The 10,642-nt window shown below is 56.6% G+C and overlaps 1 long non-coding RNA gene across 1 annotated transcript; it reads left to right on the forward strand.

The window, feature by feature from the left end:
• Window positions 1-3,033: 3,033 nt before the first annotated feature.
• On the forward strand, window positions 3,034-10,013 carry LOC108586991. The gene is made up of 3 exons (XR_002523550.2): window positions 3,034-4,525; window positions 7,841-8,760; window positions 9,415-10,013. It is a non-coding gene; the product is annotated as an uncharacterized LOC108586991 (long non-coding RNA).
• Window positions 10,014-10,642: the final 629 nt, after the last annotated feature.

The following is a 10,642-nucleotide window of genomic DNA, read 5'->3' on the forward strand; positions in this document are numbered from 1 at the left end:
GTGGGATGGAGAACGGGTGCCAGCCAAGACCCCTACCTGAGGTGGGCAGCTGGGGCAGGGCACTGGGGCTGCTCTTCCAAGAAAATGTCACTCACAATGCAACGTTGAGGGAAGGAGCCGGAACACTCCCCAGGGCGGTTCCCATGTCCTGGAGGCCTGGCCCTGGCCCACTTCTCCCTGCTGCCCCATGAACGGAGCCCCCACTCCCCAGCCCGAACAGGGCTCTCTGCACCCCCTTGCTTCTCAGGGGTGTTTTGCTTCTGAAGAATCCTGTCTGCATGGCTCCCTGGAGGACAGCGCACCTCCACCTACCCTGGGCTCCTCGATTCCATTCCCTCTAATGAGCCCATCTGAGCCTGGACAAGGCAATGAGGAGCGCCAGGCCTTCTCCGAACCGCTCGCACAGCCAGACAGGCAGGCAGCCCCAGCACGCCGCCCACTGCCTCGCCGCCTTGTAATGAGCGGGAGAAGTCCAGGAATTAATGAGAACAGGAAAATTAATCGCAGGTTGCTGGGCAGCACGCTTCGCCCTGGGAGGCCGGCTGCAGGCTTGGGGCTCGGACCCCAGGTCCAGGTTTGGGAGCGGGGAGAGGAGATCTGGGCTCCAGAATCATACCATAAACATGGAACCTTCCTTCGCCTGTCTCACACTAGGAAAGGAGGCCACCCGGGGCAGAGTTAGGGGAAGAGCAGGGGCCTTGAGGATGGAGTCTGAGTTCTGGCCCTGCCACCTGCTGTGTGACCTAGAGGTGTATGTGTAAGCTCTCTGAGCTCTGGAGTCTGCCACTTTTTTTTTTTTTTTTTTTTTTTTTTTTTGAGATGGAGTCTGACTCTGTTGCACGGGCTGGAGTGCAGTGGCTCGATCTTGGCTCACTGCGACCTCTGCCTTCCTGGTTCAAGTGATTCTCCTGCCTCAGCCTTCTGACTAGCTGGGATTACAGGCGGGCACCACCACGCCGGGCTAATTTTTGTATTTTCAGTAGAGACGGGGTTTCACCACATGGCCAGGCTGGTCTTGAACTCCTGACCTCAAGTGATCCGCCCACCTTGGCCTCCAAAAATGCTGGGATTACAGGTGTTAGCCACCGTGCCCGGCCGAGTCTGCCATCTCTTAAAGGAAGAAAATAACCTGTCACGACTCTCATGCTGATGAGGTGTCACACGTTTTACCAACCCCAAAACACACAGTTAGGCTCCCCTCCCAAGGAACTCACAGTCTCACTGCCCAGAGGACTAAACAGATGTCCACATGGTGATGGCCCAAAGCAGTGTCCCTGGATACAGAGACCATGGACCCGGACTTCCGGGGCTGCTCTCAGCAGCCCACAGCCCTCCCAAACTGCTTCTTGGGAAAGGGGAAGTATGGAGGGCAGGGAAGGCACAGCGGTGGGAGAGCACAGCTGTGTTTCCTTTTCCAGTTTGTTGGGGCGACTTGCAGGGGAGAGGGGAGACACAAGCTGTGGATTCTGGTTGGGGCCAAATGAGGGTGGGTGCAGGTTACCAGGCTGAGAGTGCAGCTGTGTGTCCCGACATATATGGAGGGCAGGCATCGCTTCACTCTGTGCCCCCCACCCCGCCGCCCCCTGCTCCCTGCCCAGCCACGGCCTGCTCTGGCCTGTGGTCAGCACTGGGGTTGGCTGTGGAGTGACATAAAGTCTAGTCCAGATATTGTCGGAAGGCACAAACAACACGGCCCATCCAGAAACAGCTGCCGGAGCATTTTTTATTCAGGACAAAGATTTTCAGCTGTGTTTTCAATCCCCTTCTAAGAAAGTAAATCTACACAAAAGCCATGTGGCCTTCTAGCCTCCTTTGCTTATAACAGACTCTTTGTTTACAGCTGGGTATGGTCAGTGCCTGAGAAGGGGGTGGCTCTGACTTACGATGGGTGCAGGCGGGCACAGGTGGGCACAGCTAATTGCGAGTGAGTGCAGGTGGGCTCAGCTCAGAGGTGGCCTACGGGAAATGCCATGAGCAGTGGGCTTGGAAGGAAGGGAGACGCAGTGTGGGGCCCTGAGGTCTCTCCCATGACTGGGAGCTGTGGCCAGGTCACCTCTAGGGTCCTCTGAGCTCCTGCCGCAAGCTGGCTCTCCGTGGGGAGCGAGGGCCACAGGGGTCAGGAGGGAAAAGCTCTCGAGGGCCGCAGGAGGCTTCTGAGGGGCTGGCTGAGTCAGTGCCTGCAGTCCCCCCAGCAGCGACTGTACCGACCCATCCGTCTGGGGGCACAGAGGAGCGGCCGGAGGAAGGGGACTCCTGACAGCAGGGCTCACACAGAACTAAGTGGGAGACTGAGGCTGCGGGACCCGGGCTGGGGCTGAGTCCAGGACTGAGCCTCTCGGCTATGGGGCCGTTGTGGTGCTCTCAGTATCCACCCGAGAAGACCCTCATGGAGGAGCCAGGCGTCCTTGCCTCAGCCCTGCCAGAGAGGCCTTGGTGGCTGGCTGCTCAGAGGCTGCAGAGGTGGGTTGCCATGCTGCTCCGGGCTGCTTTCAGCACAGGCCTGGGCATCCCTGCCCAGCTTAGGCCAAGACCCAGCAGGACCTGCCCACACCCCAGGTGTACAACCTGGGCACACAGGAAGTGCCACCCCAGGGACCCACAGGAAGGCCGCTTCCTGCCGCAGGTTCACGCAGCTTCCCTGAGGTCCTTCAAGGCTTCCAAGAGCAAAGACTCGAGCCTCATGGCGCCTGGTGAGCTCAGGACCACCTGCCCTCTGCTCACTGGCCTCATTCCTTCCTGGCCTCACTCTCCTCTCCTCCCCTCTGCTGCCCGGGAACTGCACTCTCCCTCCAAGGTGACACCTCTCTTTCCTTGGCCTCAGTGAAGATGTGGCCCAGGGCCTGGGGGCTTCCATGGAAGGGAGAGGGTGCTGGGGAAACCAGGTCTTCCACTGTGGGTGGGGAGAGAGCAGGATGGAGGAGGAGGCAGCTGAGGGAGAAGACAGAGGCCAAGCAGGAGCAAGCGCTGCACCCGGGTCTCCAGAGGGTAGAAGACTCGCTGGTCCAGCAAGGTCCTTGGCTGCAAACAGCAGAGACGGCCCCTCCTGCCGCAGGGGGAAAGGACATGTAGGGACACCCACAGTGGGAAGGCATCAGATAGGTGGAGCCCAGGTCACCGCCCATGGCCTGGCTTCCAGGAGGTTCCAGCGAACTCCCCCACCCAACTGTCTCTATTCCACCCTGGAGACCCAGCTCCCGCTCCAGGAAGCCTTCCTGGAGACCCAGCCAGGCTCTGTGGGCCCTGGAGATCCCTCTGTGCACTTATCTGTGCCCACCCATGCCAGTCTGCTCCTCATCAGCCCGGGAGCTTCCCCACGGAGGGAACAGCATCCCACTCCTCTCCCTGACACAGGACCCAGCCCAAGGTGAGGCACAAAAGCAGACAGGCGGAGGTGGAGCCACTGGTAAAAAGCAAGTGAGCGCCAGAGGCCTGCACTCAACCCTTCCCGGCTGAGAGGCTGCGGTTTGGGCCAGGCCTCTACTTGGCGTCTTGGCGCAGGAGTAGGTGGGCCAGTGAGGATGGGGGTGGGCCATGTTCCTGCTAATTGGGTAAGCCTGTTGGCCATGCCTCAGGAAAGGTTTTCTTGGTTGCTTTCATAATGAAATGTTTTATGACATCAAATATTCCTCGTCATTAACCCAAAAGGTCAGGGAACTGCACCTCTTTTGTTTCCCGGGCAATTTGGTCTGACCTTTAGTTAGTGAAAGAGGCCTGCTGCTGCCTCCAGTGGCTGGTGAGAGGGGCCCTGCCCTTCTGCTGTGCCTATGGCTCCCCAATTGCCTCTGGGCCATCCCAGCCTCAGTTTCCTCATGTCTGCCATGAGTTAAGTTGGACTCAGTGGAGGGGCAGTGCGAGGGCTCTTTGGCTTCCTTGGAACTGGGAATGAACGCTCAGTTTGTTTGGGAAGCCTCTTGGGAAAGGGTGGGCGTGGGTCTGTTCCCCTCACCCCAGCCTTATGTCTACCTGCTCCTGCCTTGGGTCCCCTGGAAGGCTGGCAGAAGAGGGGACTCTTTTACAGCCCTCATGCTTGGAGAGCTGTAGCTTGCTAAAGACGAGTTTGTCTCTTAATTACTTGTCCACCTGGTTTTAATAACACTTTCCCCTGCAGAAATACTCACCCCTCAAGATTCTCACCCCTTGTGTGAGGCTCCAGCAACATAAGTAGAAATTAGAGCACTGGGAAGCTCCGTTTGTTGGAATAGCATGACAAACAGGAAAAGAACGAGTGGGCCTGCCTTTATGGGTGGCTCACCCCGTGCCAGACACTCATTTATCTGAGCTGAAATGTTCTGTAATGTGTGCTGTTATGATTCCCATTGTACAGATGACACAATGGAGATTCTGTGAGGTTAAATGTGATCTCACAGTTTACATTTGATGGAGCTGGGCTTTGAACCTGGGGACCGCATCCTCTCACCCCTCCCCTTTTCTGCCACCTTGGCTGGGAAGTGGAGGAGTTCTGACTCACAGCCCAAAGTCCTGTCTCCACCGGATGCCAGGAGAAGAACCCAGCCTAGAGCAGACGGTGAAGATGCAGGCTCAGCCCTGCCAGGGGGCGGGCAGTGGGGTGGGGGGAGCAGACCTCAGAGCGAGCTGCTGGGGTGGCTGGGCTCGGTAAACAGAGGAGGGGTGGAAAGGTGGTGGAGCCCCCAGTCTGCCCATGATAAATGTGGTGATTTGTAGACAGCCGTCAACATGGGCTAGAGAAACCTAACGAGCCCAAAAACGCCCTGCACAAAAATCTCTTTGGAAAAATCAACGGGAAACCAAAGCCTGCCAAAGACTTAAGCTTCCACCACTCACTTCTTTGGAGCTCATCGGGCCCAGTTATTTAAGAACAACCACCCAAGAGCAACTTTAGAGCCACTTTTCCTTGCAAGGAGAAGGCAGAAAGCTGCGAGGAACATAAGGAGGAGAAAAACACGGGACCTTCTTTGACGGGATCCGTGTGCCTCTTGCCAGGTTTACACTTTGAAATGAGAAGCAAATGTTGGGAAAACATGTCAGACGATCCAGGCTCCGAAACCAGTGAGAGGCTTGGAGGAAACTAAGGAGGGGCGGGAACAGCCTGCAGGAGGCCAGCGGCTCCTGTCAAGGGGAAGGGACCTGAGCAGGAGAGCTCCCACGAGCCCCCAGATGGGTGGTGATACCGTCCGTCCACATCTGGGCACCTGGCTGAGGAACTTGGCCAGAGCAGGTGGCCACGCTGTCACACGGAGATGGGTCCCAGGACTGGAGATGGGTCGAAGCCTGGAGCCAGGAAGGCTGGGGTGTTGGGCTCAGGACGGGCATGAGAACTGCCCTCCCAGGTCTGCAAAGCTCCCAAGGGCCGAAGGAGCCAGAGAAGGTTCTGGAATTAGAGGGCATCTCCTTGTACCCAGCAAGGCACCCAGGACAGCATCCTGTTAGCACCTCTGACCTGGTCATCTTGTCTCCCACTTTCCTCTGGGAACAAGTTCCTGGGAGCTCCTGCAGCTTTTCCTAGCACATTGCCCTCTCCTGGGATCAGGCCAAAAGCCACTTTCTCCAGAAACAACCGAAGGATTCCACCTGTGCTCCTGCAGCTCCCGGGTTTGGGAGGTTTGGGAGTGAACCGTGGGCTCAGGTTCCTGGGGGCGCTGGAGGTCATCCCCTTCCTAAGGGAGCCATCTTCTGGCTCTGGTGTTTTCTCTGTCCCTGTATGTAACCACACCTCCACAGAGCCACTCTCCCACAGGCCTGGGCACCCACCCACTACGTGGCACCAGGCAGCAGAGCACATGGGCAGGGGCTATGGACCAGCTCGCACCTCACCTTCAAATGGTCCATGTGCTTAGGGGCACCGGAGCTGGGAGCAAATGCCTCATCCCTGGAGGCTGCCATCTTGCAGGGCTGTGGGAAGAGAGGGTAGGAAAATTCAGATCCTCTCAACTCAAATATTTGCAATGCTCTGGCCGGCAGTGGGCTGGAGGCCTGGAAGACCTGGCTTGGCCTTGCCTCTTTGTCACCTTCCTATGGGGCAGACTCGGGGATGAGACCACCCAGAGTCCAGCGTTCACGGGCATCAGAGGCGCTCCCGCCTCTCACTGCGGGGCTGGGAGCTGCTGGCTGTATCTAAGTGCACAGCCCCCAGCCTGGAACCCAGCTCTGGGTAGAGCAGCAGGTGAGGGCTACAGGGGCTCTGACCCCGGAAAACCCTCTCTCTCCTCCCCTTCTGTGTCTCTCGTGGGCCTCCGGGGCAGAGGCTACTTGCATGGCTGCTGAGAGCACTCGGGCACCCCCACGCCGGCAGGTGTGCACTTTCCCACCTGCTTTGGGCACCCAGGGCCTTCCGGCAGCCAGTGCCACACTGACCGTGGCAGCCCCACGGCAGGGGGCCGAGAAGCTGGTGGGAATGCTAATGCCAGCAGCTGGATGCCAAGGTGACAGCGTTTATGTGCCCGGCCCCCTGCCAGGCCACATGGCTCAGCTGATAACCGCTCATTACTCCAGGCAGGCGCTCCACCCTCCTAACAAGCCTCTCGGGACTGCTTCCTGCAAGGAAAGTGCTTTCCAGTGCTTCAGTGGAGATGGAATAAGAGAAATAGGTGCGCGTCTGGGGCGGGATGACAAATCGTTCCGTGAGCTGGACTTTCTAAGGTGTTGTCAGAAGTGCCTGAACCCAAACAGGAACGCTTAGGGAGAGCAAGGTCTGCCGGCAGAAATCCAGGCCTGGGGCAGACAAGCCGGGGCAGTACATGCTCCTTTGCTGCCCACAAGCTGACTGTGGCCTCTCAGGACGTGCCCTGTCTCCTCTGCAGAGGACTGAGTGAGCCCCAGCCTGACGATGCGGTCCTGAGAATGAAACAAGAAACTGAGGCACGAACATTCTGCAGAGTCGAAAGTGCCCATGTGGCCCCAGAAGGACATGGTAACTCCCTTGGCAGAAGGCTCCATCCACACGCCCAGCTCCTCCAGCCCGTTAGCAGTGGGAGTGCAGGAGCAGGAGTCATGACTTGGTTCAGGCGTGATGAGACTCCGCGGGCACTCTGAAACCCCACCGGCCCCCAGCACTGAGCCCACTGCCCTCCTGGTGTCTTGCCCTCATAAACAGCAGCACTCACTGTGCATGCAGGCTGTCAGCGGCTCTCCTCCGGCCAGGTGCCAGGGGCCAGGGCTCCAGCAGGATTCGTACACCTAGGCCCAGGGCAGACAGGGCTTTCCAGACCATTTGTCTGCTCACCTCCAGGAGATGGGTAAATGAGGGCCAGCGTGGCCGTGGACCAGGCTGAAGGGAGAGGGCTGTGACCAGCCAGGGCACTCCTGCCTGCAGCTGCCATAGTTGGGGGAGACCTAAGGCCAAGGGGCTCTTCAAGGCAGCATGACCTTTGCCTTTGGAACCTGGGGCTTGCTGCCTCAGAAACCAGCTGGGGACGGTGGTCACTACTTCTGTTCTGCATAGGAACAATGGCCACTGGTCCCTGGGGTGCCGAGGCTTCGACGAGACCTGTCTCACCCAAGGCCCAGGGTGTCAGCAGCCAGCTACCTCTGCCACAGGGGAAGCCATGTGACACAGCTGCCTGTGTCAGCCCCGAAACGGAGCTTTCCTAGCAGATGGGGAAAGGCGTCTTGCGGGGAGACGGAGGCGTCCACTTCTCCCTGCAGTTCATTAAATCTAGACATGGGGATGCTTGTAGCAGTAGAAAGCTGAGTGATTTGTAATAACAGATGACAAACTAACACAAGTTGTTTTTTAACGACATTCTAGTAAAGTTGTGTCCCAGAGCCCTGGGCTGGGTTCGTCTGAATGACCCACTGGAGCCTTCTTCACGGGGAAAGGCACAGAGAACTCTGGTATTGAGAAGAATTTCTGTTCTTACAGCAGCTCCTGTGTCGCGGGGCCGAGGGAGCTGGGAGCCTGTGTGAGCACTGCCCCCCACAGCTGCCGGAAGCCGCTCAAGTTCCCTGGCTGGTCCCCCTGGGGGAGTGGATGGCCGAGTGGATGTGCTTGCTGGGTGAGGATGGAATGGCACGGCACCTCTCTCACCCCATGAAGACCCAGCTCAAAGACCATGTCCTCCAAGAAACTGTCCCCAGACCGTCTTGTCTTCCCCAGCCCCTGCCAGAAATGGCCTTTCCTTCTCCTCCATGGCTTCTTTGGGCCTCTCTCAGATGGGTCACCCTTGTTCCTCAGCCTTTGTTCCACCCATGCTGTGCACCCTACGGAGTCCTCTGGGACAGGACAAGATTTAAGGTTGAAGGTTTCCATAGGAATCATCCACATCCCAGGAGGTCCCCTGGCAAAGCTCTCTGGTGCTTCCCCACCAAATTCCAGGAGAAACATGGTAACAGATGGCCTGGGAGCAGGACTCAAGCCTCCTTCCTGCCTTGTGGAGACTGCTGAGCTGGTAGCCAGTAGGGAGGCAGACAGATCATCTCTGGCTTCCAGAGAGGCACCGAATTAACAGGGTTCCTTGGGCAGCCGTGGGAACGAGATGGAACCGTAAGGCCTTTCAGTGAAATCACGGAGGAACTGTAGATCCATGACTGTGCCCAAGGATACAGCGTGGACCCTGAACAGAGTCTCAGCATCAGGCCCGCCCTGCCTTTTCCTGCCCCACGCTTTCCTCAGTCAGGTGGGGAAGACAGAAGACAGGTTTCCCAGCCTGGCAATGCCCAGACCTAGGAGGAGAATCTCATCTCACGGGTGACCTGTCAATGGTTTACGAGTGCACGATGTGGTCGTGGACTTGGCTGGTCCTCGATCTGTGTCGATCGGAATCTACATCTGGGTAAACTGAGGTGAGGGGCTCCTGGACACTGGAGTGGGGAGGCAAGGTCCGCACTGGAAGAAATGTTCCTGTTCGCCTCAGCTGAAGCCCCATTTCCAGGTGACCAGGGGTGACATCTCTGCAGAAGCTGCCCACCCACAGGCCAGCCTGCTCTTGGGGACTGAGTCACATCCTACTTAGTAGCTTAGGGATGGTTTTACTTTGCAGTTAAGTAATCTTTAATAAGGTAATTAAAAAGGAAAAAGAGGAAAAACAAGGGCAAATGAGGTAACCACGCAGCAGCATTATTGCCAGGGAGGGGAAGCCATTCCAGGTTTGGCCTCAACACCAGCTATGGCCCCTGGTGCTTCTGAAAGGTCTCTGATTGACACTGTTCCGGGCTCAGTTCATCTCTACTTGCCAAAGGTGGGGTTTGTCTGCTTTCCCCCCACAGATGCTGCCAGGGTCCCGAGAGTCAGCTTGGAGAGGGTGGGTAGACACAGGGGTTGGGAGGGGAAGGTGGATTCTGGGCCGGGGTTGCACTCAGGCTAGAGAAGGGGGTGGATCCACAAAGGCAGGCTCTGGGGCTTGGAGAGGATCCTGGGCCCCATCTGCATAATGAGTTCTTGACAGTGACAAATGGATACTGACAAATCACATCCGCTCTCTCGTTTCATCCTTGCAGTGGCTCCAGCATGGAGACAGTGTCGGCTCCACTTTAGGAGCAGGAAACTGAGGTCCAGGAAAGTTGGGTGACTTTCCAAGGGCATCCCCCATGGAGGGATGTGGTAAGGGCTGGCCCAGGCCTTCCAGCTTCATTCCCTGCTGCTCCCACTCTACGGGAAGTCTTATGGGACATATCCTGTGGCTGAACCTCTTCCCATCCAGCAGCATGGGAACCTCTTTCCATCTTCTTTCTCATGAAGAAAACCAAAAGCAAGGATTTCCACTTCTTGGAGCAAGGCTCTACCACCCTCTTCTAATCCACTGTGTCCTGGACCCCACCCATATGGGGCCATCCTCCTGTGCCCAGCACCAACTCCGTCCCAGGGACCTTGGCTGCATTCACCTTCCTCTCTCACAATTCACAATTTTCTGGAATTTTTCCTGGTGCTGTTTCCACTGACTCCTCACCAAAGCTCATCTCTCTCATGCTTCCCAGCCCTTGATCTGGACATCATAAGGTTGTAGAAAGATCCTGGAATAGAGACTGAGAAAACTGAGTTCTAGAACTTTCCATCAACCAAAAGCATTATCTTTAACAATAAAAACATTTGCAGGTTTGAGGATGGCTTCAGAGAAAGCTGCAGGATTCCAAAGCAGAATGTAGTCTTTGGAAGCCCAGGTGAGTCTTCACCTGGTTGTGTCATGCTGCTTGCATCACATGGCTGCTCTGAGTCTTTATCTTCTCACCTAAAATTGATGTGGTTGTGATGAAGACTGAGCAAGGAAATGCAATACTGAATTAAGTGCTTGGCAGTGTCAGGTGGATTGGCAATACAAGCATCTGCCCTTCCTTCATGACAGGCAACCAGGACCCAAAACTTTCATCCACCTACCTTTCCATCCATCCACTCACGAGTCCACCCATCCATTCTCTTATCCATTCTGTCATCCATCCATCCATCCATCCATCCATTCATCCATCCATTCCTCCACACATCCGATCATTCCTCCATGCATTCAACCATTTCTCCATCCATCCATGCATCCGTTCCACTCATCCACCCATCCATCTATCCACTCATCTATTCTTCCACCCATCCAACCATTTCTCTACTCACTCAACCTTCACTCCCTTCCCTTCTCCCTCCCTCCCTCCATCTAACCATCCATCCATCCATCCACCCATTTTCCTACCTATTCTCTCATTTATCCATCCATGCATCCATCCATCCATCTATCCACTCATC

Source organism: Papio anubis, chromosome 7 (assembly GCF_008728515.1).
Source record: "Papio anubis isolate 15944 chromosome 7, Panubis1.0, whole genome shotgun sequence".
In the NCBI taxonomy this organism is placed as follows: Eukaryota; Metazoa; Chordata; class Mammalia; order Primates; family Cercopithecidae; genus Papio; species Papio anubis.